The sequence below is a fragment of the Chelonus insularis genome, unplaced genomic scaffold (assembly GCF_013357705.1).
Source record: "Chelonus insularis isolate UGA/USDA-ARS -01 unplaced genomic scaffold, ASM1335770v1 contig_35_pilon, whole genome shotgun sequence".
NCBI lineage: Eukaryota > Metazoa > Arthropoda > Insecta > Hymenoptera > Braconidae > Chelonus > Chelonus insularis.
The window spans coordinates 419,499-443,156 of NW_023276524.1; positions in this window are offsets into that span (position 1 = coordinate 419,499).

Here is a 23,658-nt window from a genome sequence, read left to right on the forward strand (position 1 = left end):
AGAGGTCAAAAGATACTTTTTCTATGCTAAGAATGCGGAGCACGGGGGGGGGGAGGGGGCTGCGCATTTTCGGTCGGGTGAGGCTTACTGAGCAATTACGGATTTGAAGTACCCTGCCTATTGGGTTTACTCGAGCATCTAGTCGATTTAGGAGCACGAGGCATTCCTTTGACTGGGCAAGCTTGACCGGCTGTTAGCGAGAGCGCCAGAAGGCAGCGCGTGCGAGGCCTACCGGACACCCTGTCGAACGTTTCGGACCTCTGCGGGTGCTTAGGTGTCCAAGTTCCAGGGTCGTCTTCTTGATCCACTCTAGTTATTGGTGTGGATTCCAGTTGACTCTTGCAGCCTTTCTGGTCTCACGCGTAAGTAATGGCCCCGCCGCAATCTTCGAGTGGGGCCGGTTTTACTTGCGGATATTTCCTTAATTACGCTTGATTCCATATTTGCTATTACCTTAAGGGCGGTAGTCCCTGTGATATGTGTTGTAGTATCAAGATACGTATTGTATAGAGATACGTATTGGTTCTGAAAAACATAAAGTAACTAGGGCGGTTAGCTTATGTGCATTCCTGTGTGGAAATGACACATTTATGATAATATAGATATAGTAGACATAGAAAAATAGGAAAACAGAAAATTTTTGGACAAGTACCATGGCCTACTTTTGTAGATACGTATTGCTTTCTAAAAGAGGAAAAAAAAAAAAAACAGGGCAAGCCAAACACATTCCCTTGCCCACATCACAGGAGTCACAGCAGAGGGGCTGGTCAAGGCCTCGAGAAACACCTTTGTAAATCAGAAAACCAAAGGGTGAACCCTCGTTCACGACCAATCAAATATGAAAGATGGAAAAACCTTCACAGTGTCGTCTTACAATATTTTTGGGAGAAGGACGGACTCCCGGAAAGCGGTCTGCGTGCGACTCTCTAACCACCCCCGTAGACTAGATCATCACACCCCGCACTGGCCGACGACTGTGACTTGAATTATTATGAACTCAATATCAACATGCTTTCTCAAGAGACCTACGACATGACAACGAGGCAGCTCGGAACTCTCCGGGGGTAGGGGCACGCTAGATCGTCCGTGCCCCGAGACAACATTACTACCCTGCGTCAGCTTTCAGTCTCTGCATGTTTTGATATTTGTTTTTGTCTCACTTGATTGTTCCAGCAATATGGCAAGGACCCGCTGACCTCTTGACAGCCTGCGATCGTGAACATGGTTTGGATCCATTTGTTTACTTTTTATTTATTTATTTATTTATTCGTTCATGTATTGATATATAGGAATTGTACCAAAAGTTTACATTCATTATGTTTACTCATTTATTTATTTAACTGCCTTCTTTATTTTTGTTTGCCGTTTTTGCTATGATACTTGATATCATTTATAAATAAAAGAAAAACATATTTGCAATTGCATTGCCATTCTTTCATATTACATTCTCTTTTCAAGTATATTTTCTCTCACACACACACACCTGTAAAGGACTCCACGTCAAGGCGGAGCCTTGATTGTGGACATATAAGGAGGTAGTAATGATGATGGCTCTTAGCCTCTGTCCCGTTATAATAAGGGCAGAGTTACCAGGTATACCCACGAGGAAGGGTCCACCTTAATACCCACACCAGAGAGGATTCGGCTTATCAAACGAACCGCCGGAAACGTCGTCGCCAATATGCTAGAGTCCAAACGTTGTGGAAGCATAATCGAACCAAAGCCGCCAAATTCGTGTTGAATGATGACAATGGTACAGAAATTCATTCGGCTTTAGGTCCAGATGGGGTATCACCGAGGGCTTTCTAAGACTAATAGTGATAGTGTAGCAGTGGTGATGAACATTCTTCTATTGTGGGGTTATGTACCTGCAATATGGAGAGATACGAGGACTATACTCATACCTAAGAAGGGTGATCCTACCAACCCAGTGTCTTATCGGCCTATTTCTATCTCTTCAGTGGTTCTTTGTCACCTTTATAAAATTATAGCTGATAGAGTCTTTAATCTCAACATATTTGATAGAACGCAGAGGGGATTAATCCACACTGATGGTACCGCGGAGAATGTTACAGTTCTAGCAGCATTGCTTGATCATGCACAGTGGAGCAAGTCCAACATCCACATTGTTTCAATTGATGCCCAGAAAGCCTTTGATACTGTCGGCCATCAAGCACTCGATAGAGTACTTACCAAAAGAGGGTTCTCACAGCTGTTCAGAGTCTACATTAGTAATCTCTATCTGGAGTTCTTCACTTATCTTGAAGTTAATGGTCAGAAGAGTAGTCCCATCCGCCCAACTCAAAGAGTGAGGCAGGGTGATTCCTTTTCGTCGGTTGCCTTCAATTTAGTTATGGACGAGGTGCTAGCTGCTATTGACCCAATGGTTGGATACTAAATGAATGATGTACTGGTCAATGCCTTATCATTTGCCGACGACCTTGACCTCATTGCATCAACGCAAGAAGGCATACAAGGTCTCCTCGATAGGGTAGCCGAAGCCATGATGCTAGCAGGTAAAATCAAAAAGATGAAGATCATTACGGAGCCACTCTTTCAGATCCAAAATCATAGAATCTAGGCATCTTTTCCTATTCAACTCCAAATTCCACTCCGAATTCCAGAGCTTATTATAACCCGTCTTGAGAGACTTAACGAGAGTTCAACGAAGGTTCCCTGTTCTAAAATTACCACATCCACAGTTACAATATCCTGGAGAGGGATTTGGGCAAAGTCATCTGCCACCCTCATGCGATTGCTTGGCTTGCCAAGGAGAGAACTGTAGGGTCTTACTACAAGGGTGCTACTTGACTCATACCTGAATTTTATCAAGTTTAACTCCACCACAACTGTTGCATCTCATAATACATGACCTTATCGTGTAAAAACGTAGTGTTTCATAGACTCATAGATTCTTGATAGTGACAAGTGTGGGACTCGCTAATGCCACGATTAAGTAGCTTATTGAAGATTGTGTTGCAACAGCGAACTTTATAGGCTGATATGTACTATCCTTCTGAATTAACTCTTAGACTCTATACTTATTGTTAATAGTTTTTTATGTCTTATTTAAATTTATTTATGTACTTGCTTGCTTTCCCTCTTCGATCATGAAACAATAAGTTGCTTATATATTCACTTGCAACATTTAACTCATGTTATCACCATCTCTGTAAATACTCAATTTATATACTCATACTTATTTTTCTTTTTATTGATTATCATTTTTTTTATATAATTTCAAGGAGCGCTTTCTCCTCTTGTATTCTTGTACCTTATATGTAATTTGCTGCAATTCTCAATGCTTGTAAAATAAACTACTTACGCCTATGTACCACCATATTGGAAATAAAAACATATTATTAGCCGAATGCCTTGTCGTCTAATTAGCGACGTGATCTTATTAGTCCTGTTTCAGGTTTTGCTCATTTGCCACGCGCCACAGTCCAAACCTCAACACTCACAATATCATGGCGTGGGGTCTGGGCCAGCTCCTCGGCTGCTTTTTTGCTGGGGCTTCCGAAGAAAAAGCTTGGAGGTATACAACACGAGTCCTCCTGGGGTTCTTCCTCAACTTCATCCACTTTAACTCGATGACAACTACAGCAGCTCATTACACCTGGCCATTCAAGCCTTGCAATTAAACAATAATATTACACTTCAAGTAAATTTATGATTTTATAATGCTATATTTCATAACTGATATTGTTCATGCCCTTGCAAATATTCTTACGACTCTCGATCTGAGCTGTAATAATGATGATGGTTACAAAGTTTATATATACTATATTTTTGCTGAACTTATACAATTAGCTTACACTATTTGCTGTATTAATGTTAGAGTTACTCTGTACTCACAAACTTATATCTATATTAATTTGATATCATGAAATGTATACCTCAAATTGTCATAGCCAAATGCCTTGTCGTCTAATTAGCAACGTGCATAAATAGATTAATGAGATTTCTATTGGCCCTATCTTCGTTCTAGCGAAACCACTGCCAAGAGAACGGGCTCGGAAAAATTAGCGGGGAAAGAAGACCCCGTTGAGCTTGACTCTAGTCTGGCACTGTGAAGAGACATGAGAGGTGTAGCATAAGTGGGAGATAGTAATATCGACATGGAAATACCACTACTATCATCGTTTCTTTACTTACTCGATTATACGGAACAAGTACTTTTCTGAACCAAAAATCTCAAAAGTTACGATGTTCTAGAGTCAAACGTGTTAGAGTGATGTTTTAACCGGTAAAACTGTTAAAACATCAATTTATACTCCTACGTGATCCATTTCGAAGTCACTGCCAAGCGGGGAGTTTGACTGGGGCGGTAAATCTGTCAAATAATAACGCAGGTGTCCTAAGGCCAGCTTAGCGGGGACAGAAACCTCGCGTAGAGCAAAAGGGCAAAAGCTGGCTTGATCTCGATGTTCAGTACGCATAGAGACGGCGAAAGCACGGCCTATCAATCCTTTTGACTTGGAGAGTTTTCAGCAGGAATTACCACAAGGATAACTGGCTTGTGGCGGCCAAGCGTTCATAGGGACGTTGCTTTTTGATCCTTCGATGTCGGCTCTTCCTATCGTTGCGAAGCAAAATTCGCCAAGCGTCGGATTGTTCACCCGCTAACAGGGAACGTCAACTGGGTTTAGACCGTCGTAAGACAGGTTAGTTTTACCCTACTGATGACATGTCGTTGCGATAGTAATCCTGCTCAGTACGAGAGGAACCGCAGGTTCGGACAATTGGTTCATGCACTTGGTCGGGCGGCCAGATCATACTAGATGATGAGTTACATGGTTAACTCATCATCGTATGAGTCCCATTTGCCGTATTATATCATTTGTGTATTATACAAGATCTCATTGTACAATATCAAGATGTAAAACGGTCGATGATGGGTTTTTATTGTTCGATGTCGCAATTCGGAATCGTCTGTAAACGACTTAGGTACCGGGCAGGGTGTTGCACTCGGTAGACCGGTTACCACGCTGCGATCTGTTGAGACTCAGCCTTTTGCTTGAGGATTCGTCTCGTCAGTTAGACGAGACCCCAATTTTTTTTTTTTTTTAATTATTACAAAAATAATACGTATCTATAAATAACACATATCAAATTTTTTTTTTTTTTTTTAATTCAGTTTCGAAGCAATACGTACCTTAAAGATTGACATTGAAACTTGACCAATGTGTACTGTAATGCTACAAGTAAGAACTCTTGGAATTATCATGTCTGGAATAACAACAGATACTCAGCGCCAAGTTTACCCGCTGGGTAATACGCTATTCTGTACTAAAAAGTTCGTGCATGACATCACGACTCAATGTTTAATCTGGAGAATCCACAGATGCTCGGCGTCAAGCAAACATTTGCCAACTCGTTTGTTTATACAAGCGCGCTATTGTCCGTATGTGTACCTTACTCCTAATTTGGCCTGGAAGTAGCTATCCTACCGAAACTGCCATCTGCGGATGTCAGTAAAACTTTGCACCATGTACACGTTCCAAATGACTGCAAATGATAAAATTTTCATTTTCCTGATAAGAACACTACAATTAAAATTTAATCCTCCGGTTACAATTTATTTTATTTTTACCTTCTCATTTCAAACCTCTGAATATTTCACGCATTTTGAGTTAATGCTTCAGCGTCGCTCGGTGGCGAAACGAAATACTGGACGTCACAAAACTCAATACGACGAAAAATTATTCCCGCAGTTGATAATTGCTCCTTGTAAATAAATGATTACTTTATTTTGCTGTAGTGTTTTATCAGCCATCTTGGAATTCAAGCATAGAGAATGAATAATTGACCATTTATTTTAGAACGACATTTTTGTTCATAAATTTTAATACGAAAATTCTCACTATTTTCTTCATTATAAAAACAATTATTTTACGTCTTCAAACATAATATTTAAATCATAGAATATAATTTTCTGGTTTTTCTCGATATACCTATAATTTTTTTTTCAAACAGAGATTCTACATCTAAATTAATTTAGAAAGTTTATGATTAAATACTCTTTTAGATAGTCCCTATAACAATAGACTATCCCCACTAAAACATTTTTGAACCTTAATTTAAATAATAATAATAATAAATTTAAATAATAATTATAATTGAAACTTACTTCTTCAGTCATCATGGAATAATCGTGCACATTAATAGTCATGATTATTAATGTTAGTTTAATCATAGTAATTATAAACTTAAGTTTGTGATAAAATTATAATTATCATTACTCAAATTTCCTTGTTATTATTTAAATTAATATTTGAAAATTTTTTAGTCGGGATATTTTATTGTTATAGGGACTATCTAAAAGGGTATTTAATCATGAACTTTCCAAATTAGTGGGGCTTTTTATCTTAAACTGTCATTTAAGGCTGGGCTATACCTAAAAAAAGTTCCGAAGTTGACTATGCGCTCTCGCGTTGGGTGGCAGAAGGCCCCCTGGTTAAACATTCCGATAAAAACTTATAAAAAAATAACTTATAAGAATGAATCGGAAAATTGCATGAGAAATAGTGCACATTTTATAAGAATCAATAAGACATTTTCTTATAAATTCTTATAAAAATCGTCATATTTCTCATGCAATTTTCCGATTTATTCTTATACATTTTTAAGAATCTATAAGAACTACTTTATCGTTTTCTATAAGAATTTATTAGCAAATACTGACGACTTTATAATAAGGTTTTATAAGAATCTATAAGAAGTACTTTATCGTTTTCTATAAGAATTTATTAGCAATTACTGACGACTTTAGAATAAGTTTTAATAATAATCTATAAGAAGTACTTTATCGTTTTGTATAAGAATTTATCAGCAATTACTGACGACACTAGAGTAAGGTTTTATAAGAATCTATAAGAACTACTTTATCGTTTTCTATAAGAATTTATTAGCAAATACTGACGACTTTATAATAAGGTTTTATAAGAATCTATAAGAAGTACTTTATCGTTTTCCATAAGAATTTATCAGCAATTACTGACGACATTAGAGTACGGTTTTATAAGAATCTATAAGAAGTACTTTATCGTTTTTTATAAGAATTTATCAGCAAATACTGACGACTTTAGAATAAGGTTTTATAAAAATCTATAAGAAGTACTTAATCGTTTTCTATAGGAGTTTATTGGCAAATACTGACGACATTAGAGTACGGTTTTATAAGAATCTATAAGAAGTACTTTATCGTTTTTTATAAGAATTTATCAGCAAATACTGACGACTTTAGAATAAGGTTTTATAAAAATCTATAAGAAGTACTTAATCGTTTTCTATAGGAGTTTATTGGCAAATACTGACGACATTAGAGTACGGTTTTATAAGAATCTATAAGAAGTACTTTATCGTTTTTTATAAGAATTTATCAGCAAATACTGACGACTTTAGAATAAGGTTTTATAAAAATCTATAAGAAGTACTTAATCGTTTTCTATAGGAGTTTATTAGCAAATACTGACGACTTTAGAATAAGTTTTAATAATAATCTATAAGAAGTACTTTATCGTTTTGTATAGGAATTTATTAGCAAATATTGAGGACATTGGGATCATGTTTCCTGAGAATTCCCAGAAAAGTAAGTATTTCTATTTTTTATTGTGAAAATAAATCAGTGACGTTTTTATTTTTTCAACACTTTACATTTTTAACATTGAGAATTTGTTTAATTCGTTTTTTAATATTTGCTCTCGTTTTTTCAAATCATATGTTTTTATTTCTCTTCTTTTCTCATTTCTCTTTCTCCGTGTCGGTACTTTGAACGTCCATGTACTGTTCTTCTTCTTCATTTTCTATTTCTCCTACTTCCTTATCTAATTCTTCTGTATTAGCTTTATCAAGATTGTCCAACGTTTTTTCTTCTTGCACTTCTTCTGTGTGTGTTTCATAATCCGAAATATCTCTAGTTTCCTCCTCCTCAGTCCCTTTTATCTGATCCTTTTTAATTTGAGACAGATTTGGGTGTCTCTTATCTACATAATACTCTAATGTATCTGTAATAAAATGACACAGATTATTAAAGTATTCACATTTGTTTATCTTCCCAGAAAAATTTTACTTAAATCATCTATAATTCTAGGTTTAATTTAATATTCCTTATAACTTAAGTCTTTTCTAGAATAACTACTCACCTCTTATTGCGTTCACTTTCGAGCCCGAAAGCTGATTCACGTTCTCTTGTTCTTTTTGTTTTTTATTCTTATTTGTAGGTTTACCGGTTACTGTGCTATTAAACAATTCATCGTCAGAAAATTATGTTCGACACAAATCTCTAATGACTACGCCAAAAGACTTATTAGCTATCACCAATTCAAACGCTTCAGAGTCGATCCATATATCGTTTCCGACATGAGTTTTTCCTTCTGCAACATTGGTAAAGCCGATTGGTGGTAGATGCTGAGTTGAAGTAGACGGAGCATTAGGGTTATAAGCATGAGTTTTCGCGAAATGCATCTGCCAAAAAAAATAATTAATAATGTACTTAACTCTCTAAGTTAAATTTCTATCACAATGAACATATTACAATCTTACTTAAAATCAGTGCAATGTCATCAGCTATCTTATTTTGCAGATTATATTCTGAAATTATTTTGTTTATTGATTTTTGAAGAGACTCATTTTTGCATTTTTCAGCTTGTAATCTTAATTTTAAAGTTTCGACTTCATTTCTAGCATTTTTTAATTCAAATTTTATTTTATCATGTTCCGTCGCTGATACGGGATGGCTGAGATTTGTTTCTCGCCAAAATTGGGAAAAATAAAAATCTATTATTAATTGTATTCAATAGCTAATAGTTAACATATTAATTTTATTTGACACAACCAATGAAGAATGGAAAAGAGTGATGCATGAGAATATGTATGAATATACGTTTATATAAGTAACTATTAAGTATATTTAATTTTAAAAAAAAAATTTGTTTATTAATTAATCAATAATGCATTTTCATGAAGAATATTTTCCTTTAAAATTTACTATCTAGAAGCATTAATAATAAATATTATTCAATATTACGTTACTTAATAGTTACTTGCATGAACGAATTTGTATGTATATAACTGTATTTATACTCTCTTAAATGAAGTCAGTAGAATTTGTACTGATTTTTTCAGTAAGTCATAAAATTACTGATAAACCAGTTATTTTTAAATATTTTATATTAGTATCTTAGTTGTACGTGGAAAAATTTACTGAGGTTTTCAGTAAAGTGTAGTTACTGAAATTTCAGTAATTTATACTATAGTGACGCATGCACGCGGTATATTCTGTTTTGCAGTCGTTGGTTATATTATAATAAAGACAAAGACATCAAGTTCGTGTCGTTCTTATAACTGGATATCAGGTATGTATTTAAATATTTGGTTATTTATACTACATAGGGAAAAGAATTAATTTACAGTTGTTATGTCCGACTTTATGATTACAATTTTTCTTTTCTTTTTTTTCCCTCATATATATATATTTCGCTTTATTTTCGGTAAACCAAAAATAATCCATTTTATGAATCTTTAATATTTCTACAAAAATTAATCAAAAATTAATAATTATATTCCCGAGAAAAATTTTCTTATATAATTGTATATAACCTTATGTGGATCGTATGTGGAAGATATATGATCTTATATGTTTCATATACGGTCATATAAGAAAAATTTTCCCCGAGGTTTTTATAATCTAGCTTATCATGAGTCTATAAAAATACATTATGTGAATTTTTAGAAGACTTTACTAGAAAATAATATTTTCCTCGAGGAAAATCGTATTTTAGAATTTTGGAATTGAAATTCTGTCTCCATTATTAGTCAACAAAGCGACGTATTCTATCCTGAATTGAATAACGAGAAATCGTCTGTTTATAAGCGCAGAAATATGCTGTCTTTCTTAGCAAAACAGAAAACATCATAATTGTAACCATAAAAAGGAAACAAAGTTTTAACTTTTTATGATGAAATGAATAAAAATAATATTTGGACTACTGGAGCGAAGTAAACCATCCTTATAAGGTAGATCTGGGTGTTCGCCGCCATGACAGTTCTACACCTACGTCAGAATATTATACATTGTTCACTCGGTGAACAATATAGGGGAGAGTGGGGTAAACACGGACGCGGGGTAATCGCGGACATCCATGTTTAGCTATGTTAGAAGGGGTGGAAACATATTCCCAGTGATGCAATCGGGAGTCAATCCCGAATGCAAAGCCTGACAAACCGTAGTAAAGTGATAACACGCTCGATGCACAAAATATGTTGACTTCATTATTTTTCAACAATTTTACGTAATTTTTGAGTAAAATGGAATAGGTATCTAGCATTGTGACGAAAAGCATGAAGATCCTCTCAATGACCATTGGATAAATTGTAACGAATGTAATCTCTAGGACTTACGAAAACTTTACGATTAGTGAAAGTTCATCAAAAGGATTTATCTGTGATTTAAATAATGATAGAATTCACACTATCCGTAATTACCCCACGTGCTGTGGGGTAATCCTGGAAACCAATGTTTTGTTTATTTATAAATATTTGATTTTTTATTAAAGATTCATCCACGTTGACTGTGAGATCTTAAGCTTTATTGTTTCAAGTAAACTTTCAATAATAAATAACATTCATAACTTTAACTACTTTTGTTTTATTTCAGTTCTTCCTTAGATATTCGCAATTACCCCACTCTCCCCTATTAGTTAGTCTCTGTAATTCAATTTTATAAGAATGCATGGGGATATACAATGCAAATGTTTTCTTAAATACCCAAGTAATATAATTAAAAATACATATACTTCAGTCTACTTTTAGATGATATTTTGCAATTTGATATTTGATGTATTCAAAATAGTATATTGATAGCCAAAGGCACAAAATAAGGCATTTTTACCCAAGTGTAATATTACCGAGGATAGTAAACACCTATAGTCAGTGTTTTGACGTGGAAATCGGGTGATTAGAGTTTGTGACCACATAGAAAATTATTTAATGACTCGATAACAACGTATCGGAGATCGATATATAATGGGTATAATTTTGAGGAAATTTAAAGAGGAATAAAGACTAGTCCGGGCTATATGCAATGAAGATTTGTAATTAATTTTTTTATTAAAGAAAGCTATAATTGGAAGCCATGTTCCGTTAAAAAAATAGTTGCAGCTTTTCAACAAATCAATTGTTTTTTATTTTTTTTCCAACTGACAGCTACACTATTCATTGATAAGTAAAAGCATTAGCACTCCTGAAAAATAATAATTTATTGAAAATGAAATTCAATTTCTTTGATTACTCATTAATAAAACTGACTTTTCATTTTTTTTGAAACATAGAAAATTTTTTTTCATTAAATTATTATTTTTAAAAGATATCCTATTGTGTTCGCGCCCTGATGGATTCATGTCAACTGTTCAATGACAGTTGCAATTAGGTCAATAGTAAACTTAGCGTTTACTTGGAGTCATTTTAGGGTAACTTTACCTTAAAATAACTATAAATCAACTATAAATCAACTGTTAGAATGTGCGATTTATTAACTATGAGTTAACCATTCATGAACGGTTGCTTGAGAGTTGATTATTGGTCAATTGAACGTCACATCAACTTATAATGAACGCATTAGTTTATTAACCTATCATAGCGATTTTGAAGCTTACTAACCTTGAATAAATCCTTAAAATGTTGTTTTTAGGTTGAAGTTAATGCTATACCATTAAATTTGGTTATTTATAAATAAACAAATTGTCAATTATTATGGAATAACTATTGATTAATCAGTCAATTAGTTTAATAAAAAATCTGGAGAGAAGGACTAAGTAGAAAATAGGAAATGAAAAATACAGTTATAATAAAATAAATATATATATATATATATATATTTCAAATTTTTTACATTGACAAAATAGTAATAAATATATTAAATTACATTTAATCTGTTTCCCAAACATTAGAAAGACAAATCATTCTCTGGCCCATATCAGTTCTAACAATTATAGCTGGCGCTAAAACTTTTTTTGCGGAAATAAACTCTATTTTATTTTTTAATTGTACATCAAATATATAATTAGTACTAAAAACTTTTTTTTCCCTGATTAAACGTTTTACAAACAAGCCATTATACAATTTTTTATTGAAAATAAATTGAACTATTGAATAAATTTTTCCGAACCCTATATTTTTAGCAAAAAAAAAAATGATTGCAAAATTTTTTATTGTTTTTTTTCACAACACTATGAAATTCAATATTATTTAATAGAATTTTCTTGAAGACTAAAATTTTTCTTACACGAAAACCTTTAGAATGTAATATTTGTCGTTCTTCTGAATTAGGTTTGCGATAAGTTTTTTTTCCAATGCCTTTGAAATGATTTTGTTTATCCGCACAGGTATATTTACAATTTTCCAGACTTGATACAAATTTTTTTGTAATAATGTGTATGTCTTCTTTGTATGGGATAGATTCAATACATCTATTTATCATGAATCGTGTTGCAAGTTGCAGAGCTCTGCTATTAGGACTAGAGATGGTTTGGAGAATCTTACGATTCCATGATTCAAAAATTGAAGCATTATAGCTCCATAGAGGACCCCAATTTCTGACAGTACTGATCACATGACGTAGAAGATGTCATATTATGAACTCCATACAAATTTTGAAATTCAATTAGAAATTGTAATAACGAATTTTCTGCTTGATCCAATTGTTCTTTTGTTATTGTTGTCGAGTTGAGAGTATAAATCACTTCACATAAAATGGTCAAATTCCGAAAATACTTGGGTTTTAAGAATCCTTCCAGACACGGCAAGCAATAATATTGAACCCAATTACGTAACTCTGATCCTTTCCACTGTTTAATGCAAATCCAACTTCTAGGTGTCCGAGAAATGCGGCTAGGTAATTTTATCTTTAATAGACGGTCGTCAAAGCTTTTCTCCAGCAGTTATAGTTAAATCTAAAAAATTCTCATCAAATGCTTCAATTAAGGCAAAAAAAGTAGCAGCAAGAAAGAAACAGGTAATGTAAAAATCAAACTTTGAATAATTTATATGTCTGAAATGCATGTATTGACAAAATAAATGAAAAAATTAACATTTTTTCCAGAGTGACTTAGAGAAAACAAAGGAAACTTCAATAAAAAATAGTGATAAAAAAATCCTCAAACAGTTACAAGATAAATCAAAACTTGTTACTAAACGTCGAGGTTCCAGCATTAAAAATCAAATATCAAAATTAGCAAAAAATCGTCGTTCACAATCGTCAGCTAACGTCCATCCAAAAAAAGACAAAAAAAAATATTTTAAAAACGTAGTTTTTGATGTATCTTCAGAATCAGAAGATAATCATTTTGAAGACAAAGAAAATGAAGCTACACCTATCACTACAATGACCTCGTCTATGAAAAATGGCACAGATGAATTATTAAATGTTCTTGAAAACTCATCAAGTGATGAACATGAACCACAGTTGTTTCCTGGAAAATCAGCATATACAAGAACTACCACGGCACAAGCCAAAAGGACTGTCTCCGATATGTTGTCAGAACCGAGTAATAATGGTTTTGACATCGAAGAACCTGAAGTTATTTCTACAACTACAATGGTTTCGTCTACGGAAACCTCCACAAATACAATATTAGATGATTTTTTATATTTTCCAAATGATGAAAGTAATACAGAGACATTGTTTCAAAAACTAGCCTGCTCAACAACCAGTTCAACACAAGCTGCAAGATTAGTTAGCTACGACGGTTCGTCCGAAGTTTCATCTGACGATAATCTAGTGATCAAAATTAATTAAGACAAATATTTTAAAATCCTATTTTTAATTATTTCATTCATTTTCTTTTAAATTTCTGTTCTGTTGCAGATGGACAACATAACGCATCGTTACGATGAAGACAGCAGTAGAAATAAGGGAAAAAACCAAAGATTCGAGATGTACAAATATTGCAACAAAAAGTTATCGTAAAAAACCAGAGAAAAGTGAAACTGATAAAAAAATTGAAGAGATTTGCAATAATATTGTATCCCAAATAAAACCGTTGATCGAGGCCACGCAACCAACTCAAACTTCATACCCCACAATGCAGAAAGGAGAGGTAGTACTTGAAAACTATTATTATCACTTCTTTCAAATCCAAAATTTTTTATTGATAAAGTTTTTTCAATTACTAAAAGTTTTAACAATAATATCATTTTTTTTTATATTTTTAATTAGATTAAAGTTTGTGGAATTTGGGTGGATATCAGTCGTTACACTAAAGCAGGAAGAGCTACTGACATGCGTAAACGATGCAATGGCATAATTGAGGCTATATGGCCAGAAAAAGAAGATAGAGCTAAATTGTTTGTATCGGGACGACATTGTAAAGATGGTACTGTACTAACAGACCAACATTATCAACTCATCTTAAGTAAGTATTCACAATTTTTCATGGATTAAGTTTACAAAAATCTGTCGGATTGCAAACAAAATAATTTATTCTATTACAGGCATGTGTCGTGAGTTACAAGTACATAAGGTGTTCCCATTTAATAACGAGAACGATCCCATTCTTGATGTTAAGGTTTGGGTTTCTAAAAAATTAAAAATGGATCGACATCGTTTCCTTCGATCCCGAAATAACAACGCTTTTTTTGAAAAAGATAGCGAGGATTCAGATCTCATTTCTGATGAAGAATAAATAGTTGTTAGATATGACTCGTGAAAAGTATCGGTTGGGATAAAATATTTTTTTGCATTACTTCTTCTCCAACTGATATAATTGACTTATGGGAAGCATACGCTAACATTATCATTTTCTTTTTCTTTTTTTTAAAAAAATCTTTTTTTGAACATGTTACAAATTCTTGTTTATGTTACAATTATTTGTTTTTTTTTTATTTTTAAATTATTCCAAACCTAAAAAATAATGTTAGATTATGACAATAAAGCTCTTAAAAGTGCTTATATATTTTTGAGCAATAAGAATGGAAGTCTTTAGTATTTTGCATAATTATTTAAACAAATTAAATATAGTAATATTTTATATAACTTATTTATAATAATGATGTGATTGTTATGATTGAGGCTATAAGACTGAAAGCAGTTGAGTATTTTTAATACTGATTCAAATAGCGCATAAGTCATAATATTTTATATAATTTATCAGTAGTTTAAAAATAATGTTAACTAATTTGTTTAAATTTTTGAGACTGAAAGAACTTTTAGTATTTTTTATAGTATTTTAAATAGCCAAAATATAATGTTCTACATGTGTTATTTATTTTAATAAAGAAAAACAATAAATAAAATATTTTATTCGTATATATAATTATTTATTCTATCGTACCATCTTCGTTAAAAAATAGTTAATAAAAGGTAAATAAACGGTTTAAATGTGGTTAAGAGTTGTTTTTTTGCAACTGTTGCTTTTAATTTTTAAAAAAAAAGAAAGGTTGCATTCAGGTTAACAGTTGATTAAACGTTGCATGTTAGTCAAATAACCGTTTTTTTATCGCTCATTGTAACTGTTGTTTTAAAGTTAACAATTAGTTGCCTCAAATCCATCAGGGCGTGGTATACTTACAATTTTTTTTTTCAATATTTCCTCCAAAAGTTCACATTTTTCTCCTGTTTTTACGTTAAAAAGATGGCGGACTTTTTCGAAAATAGGAGAAAAAAGGTTAACTTTGGTGGGAATATGAGAGAAAGGTATCTTTAAGTTTTCTTTAAAGTATTCAGAAAGATACCGTTTTTTTAAATTTTTTTACTTGAGTACTCGAGTATGTGTCATTTCGTGAGTATAAAATTGTATGATAATGAAAACTCATCAAATATAATTAAAGTATATGACACACTTTAATTTATATCTAAAATTTTTTTATACGTGATATTTTTCTAATATAAACCATCCAGCATTAATGGTTATTCGACTTCATTAAAATTATGACTATTGTATATAAATGCATTCATGGTATTCAATATTATCACTTCATTTTACTATTTCTATTTCTGGGTCATTACTTTACATTTACTACCATAGATAAATAGTACATTTCCCACCTAGGGAGGAATAGTAGTCTAGCTCAAACCACGTGTAAAATTACAACCCGAGCCGAAGGCGAGGGTGGTAAACACGTAGTTTAAGCTAGTCATAGTGCCCTCTTTAGGGCTGAATATGATTTTTCGTCATACCTGCGTGGAAAGTTCAACCCCTCTCCAATGGAAAAGTGAACTTTCCGCGCGGGTATGACGAAAAATAGCTTTTCATTCTTAATGAAATCTTATAGAAACTTATAAAATATATTTTCATATACACGCAGAGAAATGTATAGTAAAAATTACCCTGAATTTTATAGTAATTTGGTGACACTACAGGGTGAGGGTAAAAATTACTATACACATTGTGAAAATTGCTGTGCACATTCTAAAAATTACCATACTGCATAGTAATTTTTACCCTAATTTTACCCTAAAAATTACTATGCAGTATGGTAATTTTTAGAATATGCACAGTAATTTTCACCCTCACCCTGCAGTGTCACCAAATTACTATAAAATTCAGGGTAATTTTTACTATACATTTCTCTGCGTGTACGTCTATTAAGGATATTATTTAAAAATATCATAATATCTGATTAGTTTTTTTATTAGAGTTTGAAGTAAAATGTTTATAGAGGGATTATTATAATGCATTGAAAATGAGAATGTAAAATAATACAGTTTTAATAATCAAACAAAATATGTCAATAAAAAAAGAAAAGATTAATCAAACAACTAACTATCGAAAGCCACAGAATAATAAGTATCTGTTATTGATGCAGTGGAAAGCTGTAGATAATTTAATCAATATATACTTACGTACTTTCGTTGTTTGTAAATGTTCAGTATCAGAAGTAATTTTTTGCATTTACATATCTAAAAAAAAATCCTCAGAAAAACCTGAAAACATGGAGCATATACTTGAAAATATTTTTTCTAGACCTTATGTATACTCCTCAAAATAATACTAATGAATTTGATAATGATTCCCAATAGTATATTTGGCTGACAAACAAACAACTTGAAATAAATGTTCCTAGTTAAACATTTGAATTGAAAGCAATAAAATCCAATTAAATTTAATAGGAAATAATTTGAATGTATTGGAGTGAGTTGGAAACATGTTTCTACCGAGTTCTATAGGTAATTTTTTTTTTTTGATTTCAATTGGAAAATTTTCAATTGAAAAAGTAAACTTAAAAAAAAGACAACTCAAATTTTATGTTTTAATTGAATTCCATCAGAATCTCTATTAGCTTCCATTAGAAATGAACAGCTTTCTGTTAGAAGTAAGAACGTAGTTAGGAAAATCAATTTTTTACAATAAATTATTATTTAATAATTATTTTAATATTTTTCTTAAATGTTGGGAGTCTTCAATATGTTTAGAGATTGATAACTCTAATTTATAGTTAAAAAATGCCTCGAATAGTATAGGAATGGATACATTTTTTCAATTGGATCCTGTTAGAATCTCTTTTGATTTCTATAGGAAATCTGATTAAAACTCAATCGGATCATCCTATAAGATCTAATTAAAATATTTTTCAGACATTATTTTTATCTAAGTTTTTATTCGATTGAATATTATTTATTTTTAATTCGAAATGAAATAAAAATTATCTAAAAAATCCTGTAGAGACATGTTAACTTCCCAGTGGGAAGTTATAATAATGGGTCCGATTTTGCGAATCGCTAATTTTGACATATCTCCACGTTTTAAGGTCCCCAGAGTTGAATACGATAGTTTTTACGTGGACGTCTGTGTGTGTGTATGTGCGTATGTTCGTATGTTCGTACGTGCGTTGGGAATAATTTTTCGCCTCGATTATCTCGAGAACTAAAAATGATATCAACGTGGGACCAACTGCATTCGACGCGTAATTACGTAACTTAGAACTAATTAGATTTTCAGCAAAATCGGTCCAGCCGTTTTTTATGCAGAATCAAAAAACTGAAAAAATAGTGAACTACCTAAATTCTGCAATTTATAAATTATGCCATTTTTTAGACGGAATTTCGAAATCTTTTGAAAAAATATGAATATCAAATGTTTAAAATAATTGTGCAGAAATATGATGACAGTATTTCATAAAAAAAAAATTTTTAAAAAACGAAATCAGCAATAAAGAAATTTTAAACTTGTGTTGGGATGGAGAAAATAGCGTTGAGGATAATAAAATAGTCAATGATTATTGTTAATAATAAAAAATTGTGTTCATAACGATTGAACATCGTTAATAACAAATGACTATCGATCATAATAATATTTGAATAAAGAATTTTTTAATTGTTATAAACAATGAAAATAGAGATCTATACAATATATTCGAATTCTCTTAACGCGTAATTTTTTATTTTTCTAGAAAAAAGTTACTAACCGTACGACATGAATGGAAACTCATTCTTTTTGTTTATAACAATCAAATCTGTTATAAACAATAAAAATAGCCATCTATGCGATATATTTGAATTTGTTATGTCCGACTTTATGGTTACAATTTTTCTTTTCTTTTTTTTTCCCTCATTTATATATATTTCGCTTTATTTTTGGTAACCCAAAAATAAACGCATTCTCAATTTACCGATACGCTGACAAAATAGTTTTTGTCTTTGCCGGAAATTGAGTTTCACGCTTCCTCATGAGAAAATTCATTTCCCATGCAGATACCCGAAGCCCTAGCTTAATGTAAAAATTCGTTTTGTTTAAATTTTAGTTTCTCAAGCTGACTAAGCTGAGAAACAGGTCTTTATTTTAGCTACCTTACAAAGTAGAGGCTATATTTAAATAAAAATTACATTGTAAGTACTTTTAAAATAAAACGCTGAAATCGGAAGCGCTTACGACGCTTTATCGTTCCGGTCTTCTTGGAAACCCCCGGCGACTTAGACCAAGTACCGAGTCTACCTGTAGACTAAACAATTTTTATCTGGGCTTTTTGTCACTGACCAGAGATTAGTCAAGACAGCCCGCGTACTTAGCGTCGCGAGAATTTTTATGACGTCAGTTTGCTCAACGACGTCGAACGAGCAGTCCATTTCCGTTTTAATTACGCATAAATTACTCTTCTTATCGAACTAATATCTACAAGTGATTTAAATAATAATCCTACCTAATAATAGTTTATAACTAATAAATATTTCACACATACATTTATAAACATATATAGACATATATACATATTGAGACTCTTCCTGTTATTAAAAGTGACATAATTTGGGTGTAATTGAAATATTAAATAAACTTCATAACGAGACAAAACCCGTGGTACAACAAATTATTAGTGCCTCTCTGAATAACATCCCGACAACCTGCAGCAGGTTCAATCTTTCCATCATCGGTCGTAGCTGTGTAGGATAAGTTATCTACAAAAAGGTAAGGTGCACATTTATCCCGATATCCAAGGAAAAGTCATTCTGCAAGAAAGGTTCTGAAGGATAGAGTCCTTCTGAACGATCCCTAAATTAAAAATAAAAATTAAAAGATAGAGGAATTCTGTCCTCTATCTGAGATTAACTTACGTCTGCGCCTCCTGGGCCAAGTTCACACCGAGCGCTTCCAACGTATCTCATGAACTTTAAATACTGCAAAAAGATAAATTTCAATCTTAATTTTTCGCGCCTTTTTATTTAAATAAATTTTCATAAAAAGTCGGACGTAACAGTTAATTTTTTTTGGTGGCAGCAGTGGGATCTAGAAGATCCACTTTCCCTTCTCCCCTTCTTGCAGTGACTTTTTCTTTAAGAATCGCACTTTTAGAATTTTGTTGGTAATAAAGAAAGGAAACTTTTCTCGCGCGTGCTTCATTCACTTGTGTTTTTAATGACGAATAGTTACTAAGCAAAATTCCCTCCAAATCGTAATTTTCCGTCTAAAAAAGAAAAAAAAAAAAATTCTTTTTAAATATTTCATTTACCCAATAATTAATTATTTGACCATAAAAATCTGGGTTCCAGTAATTTACGCCCCAATAAACTTGACAGCGTAACGTCCAAAAAATTATCTTAAAGTCGCGCGATTGGAAGTTTCACGCCGTGTCACACGTTCTCCTCTGAATCACCATAAAAAGCAATGAATTAGCTGCATTTCTCGGTAGAAACGCGCTAGTAGATGACGACGGGTGTACTCCCGCTCACCTACAAATTTTCTTAATTTTTAATTTGTCAATTTTCAATAATTTGATTAATTTTTAGCGACACCAAGAGTTTGTCGCGCCACGATCATTTGCCGTCGGATCAAGCAACTCTCGCCGCCGCGGCACTGTTTACCCTCATTTAAGGGTAACTAATAAATTTTTAAGGGTGAGAACTGGTTCATGAAGGTCGCAAGCCTTCCCTGCATATTTCTGTTCTACTTTTGAGATTTTACCCCTATCTAATTTCTGTAAATTCACGTTTTTGTGACGGAATAAATTTGTACCACCCATTGCAGTGTTGCAAATCGATCTATCGATCTGAAGGTGATCCAAATTTGCAATCATCTAAGAGGAATTTGCTGAAAATTAATTGCATTACCTTTTCTCACCCCCTTCTGATCTATTTCATCAGAAATTTTCTGGAAGTTTAAAGTTAATAAAATTTTCTTTTTTTTCCTTTCTATTTTCAAACCAGTAATCAGTTTATACACTCAATAAGCAATTAAAGAAATTAAGGTATTCTATCCAGCTATACAATTAATACAACCTACACTCACATATTGACAATAACGTTGTTGTTCCCTGTGCTTGCTTTTTCGGTTTAAGTTACTTGTAAACTCCTAAAGTTTCGGGGAAAAAAAAAAAAAAAACATTATGATTTCTCTCAGATAGCTAATTTCGAATCACTAAATAAAGTCAACTTAAAACAGGAATTACTTAATGTAATATTCTAATTCATCGCTAATTGAGTCTATTTGAACTACGCTATTCGAAAATACTGGTATCACCCAAACTTCCTACCACTGTTGTCCCCCTTTTCAATACTTATAGATGGGTTAAATTACAAAATTACTTAGTTTAACCGTTATTATTATTACTCTAACTTGTAACATTATCCCTTACTATTGTTGGTTTAGCCCCACATTGTGGCTTCTAACTAGTACTAATTACTATTAATAAATCACCTATCTCGGATATTTCTTACTTCTAACCTAGACGCTTAGAAAATCAATTTATTCTAAATCAATTTAATATCATTTCGACTCTAAACCCAACCAGTTCTCATTATTAACTCCCAAGGTTTAAATAACGATAATCATTATTTTTAGAGAGCCCACAAGGGTATTTTCACAATTATAAAACTGTGCCAACGTAGGCGAGAGTCGTGCGCTCCGATAACGAGGGAGGGCATCACATCCCAAAACCTCGCAAGCCGATTCAATCCATTGTATTTTCCACCATAAATTTTCTAACCGCGCGAGCCAATACCCTGATATTTTATTTAAGTATTAAGGTTGAATTGCAAGGAAACAAAACGTCGAACATCGAATACATTGAGGAAAGTTTCTTTTCTGCACTAGGCTAAGTTTAGTTTAACGATTGAAATTTCTGGGTTAAGTTATTCTGCTCTCATATTGTTAAGTTTATATCTATTTGTTTTCTTTTCCATCTTATGAGCTAATTATTGTTTTTGTTTTGTGTCATTCTTAATTTCGACTGTTGTCTGCTAAATCTTGAACCCTGCTTCTGTACCCTAATACTCCGGTTCTTCCTTTCTGTTCTCCGTTGGTACGTTCCCAATCTCCGCCCTCATGACCGATGCACATGAAGACCCCCACTTTTCGGGGCATGATAACCTTCACGAAGGTGAAGGGGGCGAACAACCACTAAATCAGTCCCAACATCATATGCACGAAAGCGCACTCAACACCACAAATCCGTTGGAACGCTCATACTTCCCCGCGAAAGATTTTGCTTCATCGTTACCTGAATTTTCTGGAGATGGATACGGGGTGTCATACGAAACATTTGACAGAGCGCTCACCCGTCGGCTGTACATGGTTACAGACCAATGCCAAGATAGCTATGTTGCACATATCCTAAATCGTATTCATGGCCCTGCGCGCCGGCTTTTAGAGAATAAAAAGATCGCAAGCGTGCAGTAAATACTCGAAATTCTAAGAAAGGAACATAGACCCAAGGATCCAATTGGTTATCTCATGGCGAAACTGCATCGAATGATGCGTGACCGAGAGGAACCTATACTGGACTTTTACTATAGAATCCAAGATGTGTTAACGGCTCTAGAAACCTATAAAGATAAAGAAGAGGACGGCGAAGCCCTCTACCGGAGAGCTTGCAAGGATGCCGTCAAAACTCTTTTCTACATTCTGCCCGAGAGTCTAAGGGTTTCTATTGAACAATGCGTCGACCTCAAGAAACTCACTCTGGAACAACTTAAAAATCGTATTCGTAGGGGTACGCATGCCATGCACCCCCGAGCCGAAGACTACTATCCTCGTCATCTTCGCCCCGACTCTCCACGCCGCCATCCGGACTACTATGATAAGGATCGTCATCCTACTGATCCCGGCAGTGAGAGAATATCACGTTATGATGAGTATTACTCCAGACGTGACAGGGACCGAGAGTGGGAAAGGCAAGAGGAACCTAGAGCTTATACTTTCTCGCCCCTTCCTCCGAGAAGACGATTCCCTTCTCGCTCTCCCACGCCTGGCGTTCCCCGTAGTCGAGATTCTCCATCCGTAGAAGATGGCAAGTCCGATACAAAACGTGGAGAACCACGACGCAAGGACGAAGATGGCGCATCAAAGAAGGTGCATTTTTATGACAATAAGGAAACTCTAGCTTGAAGAGTCTAACAAATGAAGACTCTAGCTTCGTCTCTCAAACCTGCTATCCAACCCACTCCTCTCCCATACCCATTTTTCGCCCCTTTTCCAGCTTCAAGCGCGCCTACCGGGCTGCCCGAGTCCAATAAAACTCTAGAGTCAACTATTGCGCACTTCGAACGCCTGGAGAAAACTTTAAACTCGAGGAACGCTCGTCCACAAGGGGGGACGACGAGCGAGACGAAACCGACCCCCTCCCACATCTGTTGCAGAAATGAAAACGGTTCTGGCTCTTCAAAAGAGTACCGAATAATCCCAGGTGGCCCTGTAGTCACCATTTTCAATCACGAGTATTTCGACAAACCCCTTAAAATTCTTCTAGACACAGGCTCGAATCGTAACTTTATCAATATTCATTGTTTACCGGGTCAGATACAATTACAGCCCGTTACAGATAGTGTCAGTGGTATAGCAGCTGACACCGTCACAATCTGCGGGAAAGTTAAACTAAAACTATGGGAAACAAACATCGATTTTAAGGTCACTACTTCACCGCTGGGCTCGTTTAACGCCATCTTAGGCGACCCCTTCTTCGCTAAAGCGCAAGCTACTATTTCTTTTCATTCCAACACTATGGTATTGGAAAATAGGCCCGTGAGGCCTATTCATTTCAAGACACGTGAAGTCTGGGAGAAAAGGTCTCAGGCTATCTCTCCAGGACCCTGAGTTTTCGCTAGAAGCCCCCATCTCCGGGGAAATCAACAGGCTTTCCTCTTAGATACCGGCGCTGACGTGAGTCTCATCAGTTTCAGAGCTCTAAGATCGTCAGTTCCTATCGACTCCTCGTCTATCATTCTTATCAAAG